Source organism: Bison bison, unplaced genomic scaffold, assembly GCF_000754665.1.
Source record: "Bison bison bison isolate TAMUID 2011002044 unplaced genomic scaffold, Bison_UMD1.0 scf7180017864050, whole genome shotgun sequence".
In the NCBI taxonomy this organism is placed as follows: domain Eukaryota; kingdom Metazoa; phylum Chordata; class Mammalia; order Artiodactyla; family Bovidae; genus Bison; species Bison bison.
This window is the reverse complement of record NW_011494622.1, coordinates 7,353,427-7,365,495: the sequence shown is the minus strand read 5'-3', so window position 1 is coordinate 7,365,495 and position 12,069 is coordinate 7,353,427.

Here is a 12,069-nt window from a genome sequence, read left to right as displayed (position 1 = left end):
CTTCAACAACACAGTTCAAAAGCATCAATTCTTTGGTGCTCAGCTTTCTTTATAGTCCAACTCTCATATCCATACATGACTACTGGAAAAACCATAGCTTTGACTAGACTGACCTTTGTTGGCAAAGTAGTCTCTGCTTTTTAATATGCTGTCTAGGTTGGTCATAGCTTTTCTTCCAAGGAACAAGCGTCTTTTACTTTCATGGCTGCAGTCACCATCTGCAGTGATTTTGGAGCCCCCCAAAATAAAGTGTGACACTGTTTCCATTCTTTCCCCATCTATTTGCCATGAAGTGATAGGACCAGATGCCATGATCTTAGTTTCCTGAATGTTGAGCTTTAAACCAATTTTTTCACTCTCCTCTTTCACTTTCATTAAAAGGCTCTCTAGTTCTTCTTCACTTTCTGCCATAAGGGTGGTATCATCTGAATATCTGAGGTTATTGATATTTCTCCCAGCAATCTTGATTCCAGCTTGTGCTTCATCCAGCCCAGCATTTCATATGATATACTCTGCATATAAGTTAAATAAGCAGGGGGACAATATACAGCCTTGACGTACTCCTTTCCCAATTTGGAACCTGTGTATTCCATGTCTAGTTCTAACTGTTGCTTCCTGACCTGCATACAGATTTCTCAGGAGGCAGGTCAGGTGGTCTGGTATTCCCATCTCTTGAAGAATTTTCCACAGTTTGTTTTGATCCACACAGTCAAAGCTTTTGGCATAGTCAATAAAGCAGAAGTAGATGTTTTTCTGGAATTCTCTTGCTTTTTTGGTGATCCAACAAATGCTGACAATTTGATCTCTGGTCCCTCTGCCTTTTCTAAATCCAGCTTGAACATCTGGAAGTTTGCGGTTCACGTACTGTTGAAGCCTGGCTTGGAGAATTTTGAGCACTACTTTGCTGCAATATTACTATGCTAAAGCATTACTATGCTAACATACATAACCCGACCCCGAATCTGGACAGGAGACAGTAGACTTTTATGTCTCTACATCCTTTGCTGTAGGTTGTAGAGACATTCTTTGTTGTCTTTGATATAACAATGACATCCTTTGTTGTTTTCTACATCCTTTTTTAAATAATATGAACAGTCACAGAACTAGTATATATATTCCTTTTCAGTAAATTTCCAAGTAGAGAGAATGGAAGTAGCCCACGAAATTGTGAACTTGGTGATTGATGGGTGTTTCTCAGTGTTATGTGTGTTTGGCAGGAATATACTGTATCAGGAAAATTACTTGATCTTGTCAGTAGCTCTGACGGAAAGAAAGAAATGAAAAGGAGAGAGGAAAAGCAAAAATAAGGAAAATCTTAAAAAGGAAGAAAAGAAGGAAACATGAAAGAAATCATAAAACAGATATATTTTCTCTGTTTCAATATGAAACAAATGAATCATGTTAAAATTAAAATATAAATTCTATATTTATAGACATCAGGAGCTATAAGGAAAGACACTATTAGGAAATATTACAATAAGGGGAAAGGTATTAGAAATAAACTTTTAAAATTTTATTTTTAATATCTCCTATTTACCCCTTGAATTTTTATAGCTGAATGGTAGCATTTGAGTCAAGTGTAGAGAAATTGGATCTGGTGCTCTGCAGTCATCACCTGCCTCTGGGCAGAGGATTCAGTGGAAAGTAGAATAAAGCTGCAGATTGTCTTCAGATTCTCAAATATTCAGTAGGGTAGCTTCTGAAAATTGTAACACCTATTTATGCTTTTCTTAAAAAGAATACTGGATGGTAGCTGTGAATGTTTCATTCGTAGAGAAAACAGGTAAATTAGGGAACCAAAATTGTGCCAAATCTTGGATAGAAGTTCTGAGCTGGAAAGTAGAATTTGTAGAAGCTAGTCTGAAGAACTCAGTGGTCACCCAGGATATTCCCATCATTCCCACCCCTTCAGCCTTGCAAATCACCATGTGTATGCAGAGAGCACATAGTCCTCTGCTTTTTCCTCCATTTGGGTACACACTTTGTGTATTGTATTTGGGAAGATTATGCTTTCAGATGGCCCCCAGATGGGGAATACTTACTCATATTGTGGCAGATAGACCTCTGAAAATCACTGGTGTGAAACAAATATTTTGAGAGACTACCTCCACCTCCAATCCAGGCCTGTGTTCCCCACTTTCATCTGTTATTCTGAGATTCTGGATTTTGAGAGAGCTTATCTTGCTTCCCAAGACTGCCTCAGGCACCTTCTTATCTATTACATTAGCAATAATCAATTCCAGTCTTGAATATAGGGAAGGCACCTTCTCAGGCTGGGTGATGCTAACTAGTGTTCAGGAATCTATACTTTTTTCTGGATGCTGTGCTATCAAATTGGAAGAAGTGTGACTAAGGGCAATAGGAAAATACACAGAGCAGCTTTGCAATCCAAAGTCTAACTTCCATGCTAAGTTCTGGAGCATGGTATTTATAAGCCTAGGGGCGTGTCTGTATTGATAGTTCTATGAAATAGTACTCCTGCGCTGTATTTTATCCTGAGTCATTTCATTCTCTCAGGAAGAGTGTACTGACCCTGCTTTACACATGACCTTAAATGCAAGCCAGTGAAATACATTGAGTGATCTGAGAGTGGAAAAGTTCTTGAAGTCTTTGTGCTAATGGAATTTGTTTAGTTGATGAGAAATGTGAAAATATATATATATTTTTTTTCCCAAAGGTTGAATGATGCATGACTCTGTACCTAATCAACAATAATTGCTATACTAAGCTAATTTCAGATAATATTCCAAAAAGTTAAAGTACACATTTAAGAATCATTAGATTAAAAATTACCTCTTTATTTGCTGAAAATATAGATATTTTCTTATATACTTGCTTTCTAAGCTCTTAGAAATAAAACTACATCGTAAGTGGAAAATGTTGTTACAAGAAATGTATTTCAATCTTAGGTTAGGTCTTTCTCCATTATTCCATTTAATTTTACAGTGCAATATATTTTTTGTGAGAAAATTCTAATATAATGGAATAAACCTGGCAGGATATATATTTTTTTCAAATGAGAACACTGCCCAGTATGCTTATTGTTTGAATGATGACTTTTGAAGTGTAGATACCGTATGATTATTTCTAAATATATCGATCACTCTTTCAGTATGTAACTTTAATTCCTTTATGTGCAATGAAACTTTATATGTAGTCCTTAATTGCCTAACATAATATAGGTACAATTCAGATATTCACAGTGTTTATTAGCAATAGATTGTGTAATAAAAGTGAAAGTGTTAGCTGCTCAGTCATGTCCGAATCTTTGTGGCTGCATGGACTGTAGCTCATGAAAATTCAGGCATTCACAGTGTTTATGAGCAATAGGTTGCTATTTTTATGAAAATGGTTGATATAACTAAGGGTAGGACATTTACCTTTCCTTCTCAGCAACATTTTGTCTGTGACATGTGAAACGATATTCTAATAATTAGCACTGACCAGTTAAGAAAGTCTTTTAAATAAACCATATTTTAAAGGAGTAAATACATTAGCTGAAAACGATAGCATGACCAGTGTGCAGTGTTGTATGGACATGCCTATCCAACGTGTTCAGTGCCAGGAAAATGTTTTAAGGCCCAGGATAAAGATAAGAACACATGGCAGTAAGTGCCTATACCAAATAAGAGTTTTATCCTTCTGTCATAAAATACATCACCTCTATTTTCAGCTGGGCCTTAATAACCCTTGGCAATCATTCAGTCTGTCTCTAATTGCCTCAATTTTTCCATTTTCCAAAATTGATTCTTGTGTTTTTCCTTTTCCTCCCTCTATCTTCCTACTTATTTTATGGAGAAAATAAGAGTCCAGTAGACAAAGACTTTTCAACTTCTTGAAAGTCTTTATAAAATTAATGAGCTTCCTTCTTCTTTTCCTTTTTTTCTAATTTAGTAGAAGTGTTATCTCTTTTTTGGCCCAAATCTAATCCATCTTTCACCTTAAAACTTTGCGCATTCATCACTCTTTCTTGGCTTTATCGTCACCTCTTTCACTACAGGTTCCTCATTCTCTAAACCATAGAACGTACTCATGTCTCTTACATTTAACATCTCTCCCCTCCCTTAATTTCACCCTAAATAACACCTTCATCGATTCCCTTCTTTCTACTAAACTACTTGTACAAGAGTGTCTGATACTCTGCATTCAGTTGGGTATATCTTTCCCTTTCTCCCTTGCTTTGACTTCTCTTCTTTGCTCAGCTATTTGTAAGTCCTCCTCAGACAACCATGTTGCCTTCTTGCATTTCTTTTTCTTTGGAGTGGTTTGGTCACTGCCTTCTGTACAATGTTATGAACCTCTGTCCATAGTTCTTTGGGCACTCTGTCTATCAGACCTAATCCTTTGAATCTATTTGTCACTTCTGTTGTATAATCATAGGGATTTGATTTAGGTCATACCTGAAAGGTCTAGTGGTTTTTCCCTACTTTCTTCAATTAAAGTCTGAATTTTGCAATAAGGAGCTGTTGATCTGAGCCCCAGTCAGCTCCAGGTCTTGCTTTTGCTGACTGTGTAGAGCTTCTCCATCTTCAGCTGCAAAAAATGTAATCAGTCTGATTTCAATATTGACCATCTGGTGATGTCTGTGTGTAGACTCGTCTCTTAGGTTGTTGGAAAAGGGTACTTGCTATAACCAGCATGTTTTCTTGACAAAATTCTATTAGTCTTTGCCCTGCCTCATTTTGTACTCCAAAGTCAAACTTGTCTGTTATTCTGGGTAACTTTTGACTTCCTACTTTTGCATTCCAATCCCCTGTGGTGATACGGACATCTTTTTGGTGTTAGTTCTAGAAAATGTTGCAGGTCTTCATAGAACCAGTTAGCTTCAGCTTCTTTGGTGTCAGTGGTTGGGGCATAGACTTGGATTACTGTGGTGTTGAATGGTTTGCCTTGGAAACTAACCTTCAGATGTTTATATATGATCTTCTCTTGACCATCTGTCCAGTACATCTTGCGCCATTCCCCTTGTGAAATTATTCAGTGGGTACGTGCCTTACCATTTGCAATTCTCAGAAAGTTGCACGATCTCTTGTATTAGGGCCTTTGTATCCAAGATGGCCTGTGTATGACACTGATTTGCCATCCTCATCTGGCCACTCCTAGTCATCCTACAAGACTCAGAGCAGAAGATTCTAAAGATCATCACAAAATAGGCTGAAAAATAGCAGAAGGTTTTAAATGTTGCCAAGAGTAGGTGGGGAATATTAAGATATAATTCAAAGCAAAAGTAATTAAAGTTAGTATATTTCTTACCCATAAATAAATAGATCAGGAAAAATAGATCCAGAAATCCTAGGAACACAAAGAGGTATCTTTATTTTATGTAAATCTGGCATTTCAAAACAGGGGTAGAAGGAAGATATAAAAAAAATATTGCTGGAGCAATTTTTTCAGTTAACAGAGGAAACTTGACTGGCCTGTTTCATCACAAACCCCAATGAAAATGTAGACAGAAAAAAGATCAAACCTAAAATTACAAAGTAATAAACATTTACTCTAAATGAATAAAAAATATTTAGAATGTGGGTAGGGGAATAGTATGGCTCATTAAAATATAAAACTAAAAGCAGAAATTATAGTTAAAGTGATGAAAATGACTACAGAAGAAGTCCTAGTAGTCAAAACATTATTAACCAAATGAAGCCCTCAAGAAACCATGAGAGTCAGCTTTAACATTTTCTAGTCCATGGGATTCTCCAGGCAAGAATACTCAAGTGAGTTGCCATGGGAAGATTTCAGGGAATCTTCCCGATCAAATGTGGGCCTCCTGTGTTGTGAGTGGATTCTTTACCACTGAGCCACTGGGAAGCCCTTTCTAGGCCCACAGAGTCCAAAACTAACTTACAATGTTCCCATGTGAAGGGTGATTTTATTTTATCCTACTTATATCTTGGTTTATTTTAACAAATTCTTATAGAATAATGTTATTAGTCATTGTTCAAAACAGTTCATAAACCTTCTCCTCCTATTTGAAGATTAAAAAATGTTGAGAAATATGATATTAATAGTCATGGTATTCTAAATTTAGGAAAACATAATGTATTAAGGTATATCAAGTTTAGGGAAAGGGGGAAAAAAACTAAAAACAAGTCAATTTTCTTTATCCCTCGAGAGAAACAATTACTCATTATGACCAGAAAAGCTGTTTTTTTTTCAGTTTATTTGAACAAGATATAAACAGTATGTTTATAGACCAGGCATTGAGTCAAGGAAATAGTGCATGTAGATATTGGAAATAAAATTTTTTTTATAAAAGAATTTTTTAAATAGAAGAGGTCCTTAATGTTGGTACAGTCTGCTTTTTGAATAACTCATACTTTAATAAGTTACAACATCATTATTATTACAATTCCATATATCAGCTAAGACATGGCCATTTATTATTATTGTATATTGGTTCAGCCTGGCGATAACAAAAACAGTCAGTGGCATTATCTACCACTGGGTTTGCATTCAATAGAAATATTAAAATATTATACTGTGCTTATATAACTATGCAGAAATTTTAAAATATTGTTGCTGGGGAAAAAGCCAAGGTATCACAAACTTCATAAAATTGCGAGGAGTTGTAAATCAGCAGATATGCTGAGAACAGAGAATCTTTAACCTTAATGAGTTGCTTATTGGTGTGAAGCCAGGTGAGTCTACATTCAGTTAGGAGACAAAAGAACAAAATTAAAACTATTGATGAAAGCTAAGCAATAAACCATCTATTCTGTGTCTTAAGGAAATGAGTAATTAGGGTTTAGGTACTATGTAGCTCCCCAGAAATTAAACCCTGACTTTCACATATTTTAATTGAGTTTGTAGTTCTGAAATGCACATTTTAAATTGAGCATTTATTGAAAGATAACATAAGGTAAAGTTTGCAAGTCATAAGTGTATATAGATGAATGAATTATTTTATTGAACACACCTGTGTAATCCACACCCAAGGCAAGAAATAGAACATGACCAGCACCCCCAAAACCTCCTTTAATTCTCCTCACCTTTCTCTTCCCACAACATATCCACTAGCATGGACTATTTTTGCCTATTTTTAATTTTATGTGTCTTATTCCTCCTTCCTTTCTTCCTTCCTCCCTTCTGTTTTCCTCTTTTTTTTTTTGGTAGTTGATTCCTTGCATGTATGTAAGATTTACCCATATTGTTATGTTAGAGAACTTTATTCATTTTCATCACTGTATATACTGTCCATATACTAAAATTTATCTAGTCTAATTAAGAAAAATTTCATTGTTTCCAGTTACATAGAATGCTGCCAACTAAAGGCAATGCTGCACATATCTTTGAGCTCATATATACACATGTATGTTGAACATATGTAGGGATGGGCTCCAGGGCCATAAGGTACACATATTTAAACATTAGTTGATATCAGCCAAACAGTTTTCTAATGTAGAGTTTTAAATTTATATTTGCATCCTTACCTCATATTTTTACCAACACTTGGTTTGAATGCTTTTTACTTTAAATCATTCTGGTGGGTGTGTAGAGGTACTTATTTTGGTTTTAATTTACACTTCTGAAATGACTGATGGTCTTGAGCAGTTTTTTATTTGTATTCATATGTATTGTGGACATTCTCATTGGGAAATGACTGTTTAAACCTGCGTTCTTTCTCTTACTGAATTGTGGGAGTTGTTTTCATGTCTGAATACAGCCTTCTTGGAAGGTATATGTGTGAAATATCTTCTCCAAGTCTGTGGCTGGCCTTCTTCTCAGTTCTTGCTCTCAGGCTTGTAAAGAACAGTGCCTTGTTAAGTTGCGTCTTTTCTCAGGGATGCTTTCAACAGAATGCGTGTTTTGGTATTCAGATATTCTTCAGTGTAATGAAGTTAAAATACTTGAATAGTTTTGATTCTTCCCAGTCAGAAAGTTTTTTGTCACATACAGTAATCTGCAATCAATAGGGATCTGAGTTTTCTCTGTGTTCTAATGTAGGAGGCATTCCCTGTTGTTTTCTTAATAAGTGTATCCAATTGATGTAGAGCCATTTATTGAAATTGTCTTCCTATTTCTACTGCTCTGTAATTCCACTTTTGTCATGTATTTAATGCCTGCTTATATGCAGGTTTATTTCTAAATTTGCTCTTCTGATTCAGTACTCCACTCACTTCTCCAACCTATTTTAATAGGATAATTTTGTTACAAATCTTACTGTTAGCTTGGGTAAGTCGTCTCTTTTTTCTTCAAAATTGCCTTGGCTAGTCTTGATTTCCTAAAAACTTCAGAACTATCTTGTCTTATTTTTACAAGAAATCCTTTAAATTTTGACTGACATTTTACTGAATTTATGACTTGTATCTGGGAGAATTGATAACTGGTCCCCAAGATTCTTAATGGCAGTGGCATTATTTCTGTGAAGTAGAATCTTGCCAGATCTAAGCAGCTCATTAATTGCTGTGCTACATCCTTATTACTAGGATAGCACACCTTTCAGAAAGATAGCTACACATTTATGGCCTTAATGTTGAGTATTTACTGATACATGAAATATTCCCTGTTCTAGAGCATTCTCTAGACTGAGGAACAACTCTAGGACTGGAGAACTCTAAGAACTCTAGGACTGGGCAAACAACTCACTGCTGAACAACTGTCTACAGGAGAATGTTGGATCCCACCAAAAAAAAATACACCTCACATCCAAGGTCAAAGAAGAAGCCCAAGCAATGTGGTAGGAGGGGCGAAATCATGGTTAGAATCAAACCCCATACCCGCCAGAGATGCTCGGAGAGCTCAAACAAAACCTTCTGCGACTTCACAGAGACTGAGCCAGACCTGCCTTTGAGTATTTGAGTGTCTCCTGTGGAGGTATGGGTTGTAGTGGCCTGCTACAGGGACAGGGGCTCTGGGTGCAGAAGACCTGGGTATGGCATAAGCCCTCTTGGAGGAGGTTGCAATTAACCCCACATACAGCCGCCAGAACTTACACAGGACTGGGGAAACAGATTCTTGGAGGGTACACACAAAGCCTTGTGCATGCCAGGACCCAAAGGAAAGGAGCAGTGACCCAGAAGAGACTGACTCAGACTTGCTCATGGGTGTGCAGGAGTCTCCAGCAGAGGCGTAGGTTGGCGGCAGCCTGCTGCAGGGCTGGGGGCACTGAGTGTAGCAGTGTGTGCCTGGGACCTTCCGAAGGAGGTGGCATTATCTTCATCACCTCCACCATAGTTTGGCCTCAGGTCAAACAACAGGGAGGGTACACAGCCCCGCCCACCAACAGAAAATTGGATTAGGATTTACTGAACATGGCCCCACCCAGAACAAGACCCAGTTTCTCCCTCAGTCAGTCTCTCCCATCAGGAAGCTTCCATAATCCTCTTATCCTTCTCCATCAGCGGGCAGACAGAATGAAAATCACAATCACAGAAAACTAGTCAAATTGATCACATGGATCACAGGCTTGTGTAATTCAATGAAACCATGAGCCATGCCCTGTAGGGCCACCCAAGACAGACGGGTCATGGTGGAGAGTTCTAACAAAATGGTCCACTGGAGAAGGGAATGGCAAACCACTTCAGTATTCTTGCCTTGAGAACCCCGTGAATAGTATGAAAAAGCAAAAATATAGGACACTGAAAGATGAACTCCCCAGGCTGGTAGGTGCCCAATATGCTACTGGAGAACAGTGAAGAAATACCCAGAAATAATGAAGAGATGGAGCCAAAGCAAAAACAACACACAGTTGTGGATGTGACTGGTGATGGAAGTGAAGTGCAATGCTGTAAAGAACAATATTGCATAGGAACCTGGAATGTTAGGTCCATGAATGAAGGTAAATCAGAAGTGGTCTAACAGGAAATGGCAAGAGTGAACATCGGCATTTTAGGAATCAGTGAAATAAAATGGACTGGAATGGGTGAATTTAACTCTGATGACCATTATATCTACTCCTGTGGGCAGGAATCCCTTAGAAGAAATGGAGTAGCCCTCAGAGTCAACAAAAGAGTGTGAAATGCAGTACTTGGATGCAATCTCAAAAACAACAGATCTCTGTTCATTTCCAAGGCAAACAATTCAATATCACAGTAATCCAAGTCTATGCCTCAACAAGTAATGCTGAAGAAGCTGAAGTTGAATGGTTCTTTGAAGACCTACAAGGCATTCTAGTACTAACACCAAAAAAAAAAAAAAAAAATGTCCTTTTCATTATAGGGGACTGGAATGCAAAAATAGGAAGTCAAGAGATGCCTGGATTTGGCCTTGGAGTACAGAATGAAGCTAGGCAATGGCTAACAGAGTTTTGCCGAGAGAACGCACTGGTCATAGCAAACACCCTCTTCCAACAATACAAGATAGAACTACATATGAACGTCACCAGATGGTCAATACTGAAATCAGATTGATTATGTTCTTTGCAGCCAAAGATGGAGAAGCTCTATACAATCAGCAAAAACAAGACTGGGAGCTGACTGTGGCTCAGATCATGAACTCTTTATTGCAAAATTCAGACTTAAATTGAAGAAAGTAGGGAAAACCACTACACCATTCAGGTATTACCTAAATCAAATCCCTTACGATTATACAGTAGAAATGGCAAATAGGTTCAAGGGATTAGATCTGATAGACAAGTGCCTGAAGAGCTATGGACAGAGGTTCATGACATTGTAAATAATGCAGTAGTCAAGACCATCCCCAAATAAAGAAATGCAAAAAGGCAAAATGGTTGTCTTAGGAGGTCTTACAAATAGCTGATAAAAGAAAAGAAGCAAAAGGCAAAGGAGAAAAGGAAAGATATACCCATCTGAATGCAGAGTTCCAAGGAACACCAAGGAGAGGTAAGAAAGCCTTCCTCAGTGATCAGTGCAAAGAAATAGAGGAAAACAACAGAATGGGAAAGACTAGAGTTCTCTTCAAGAAAATTGGAGATACCAAGGGAACATTTCATGCAAAGATGAGCACAATAAAGAAAAGAAATGGTATGGATCTAACAGAAGCAGTAGATATTAAGAAGAGGTGGCAAGAATACACAGAAGAACTGTACAGAAAAGAACTTCATGACCCAGATGACCACGATGGTGTGATCACTCACCTAGAGCCAGACATCCTAGAATGCGAAGTCAAATGGACCTTAGGAAGTATCACTACCAACAAAGCTAGTGGAGGTATGGAATTCCAGTTGAGCTATTTCAAATCCTAAAAGATGATGCTGTGAAACTGTTGCATTCAATATGCCAGCAAGTTTGAAAAACTCAGCAGTGGCCACAGAACTAGAAAAGGTCAGTTTTCATTCCAATCACAGAGAAAGGCAATGCTCAAATTATTGCACAAATGCACTCATCTCACATGCTAGCAAAGTAATTCCTAATTCAAAATCCTCCAACCAGGTTTCACTGGTACATGACCCGTGAACTTCCAGATGTTCAAGCTGGATTTAGAAAAGGCAGAGGAACCAGAAATCAAATTGTCAACATCCATTGGATCATCAAAAAAGCAAGAGTTCCAGAAAAACATCTATTCCTGCTTTATTGACTATGCCAAAGCCTTTGATTGTGTGGACCACAACAAACTGTGGAAAATTCTTCAAGAGATGGGAATACCAGACCACCTGACCTGCCTCCTGAGAAACCGGTATGCAGGTCAGGAAGCAACAGTTAGAACTGAACATGGAACAACAGACTGGTTCCAAATTGGGAAAGGAGTACATCAAGGCTGTATATTGTCACCATTCTTATTTAACTTATATGCAGAGTACATCATGCAAAATTCCAGACTGGATGATGAACAAGCTGGAATCAAGATTGCTGGGTGAAATATCAGTAACCTCAGATATGCAGATGACACCACCCTATGGCAGAAAGCAAAGAAGAACTAAAGAGCCTCTTCATGAAAGTGAAAGAGTAAGTGAAAAAATTGGCTTAAAACTCAACATTCAGAAATCTAAGGTCGTGGCATCCGGTCCTGTCACTTCATGGCAAATAGATGGGGGAAAATGGGAACAGAGACTATTTTGGGGGCTCCAAAATCACTGCAGATGGTGACTGTAGCCATGAAATTAAAAGACACTTGCTCCTTGGAAGAAAAGCTATGACCCACCTAAGACATTACTTTGCCAACAAAGGCTCA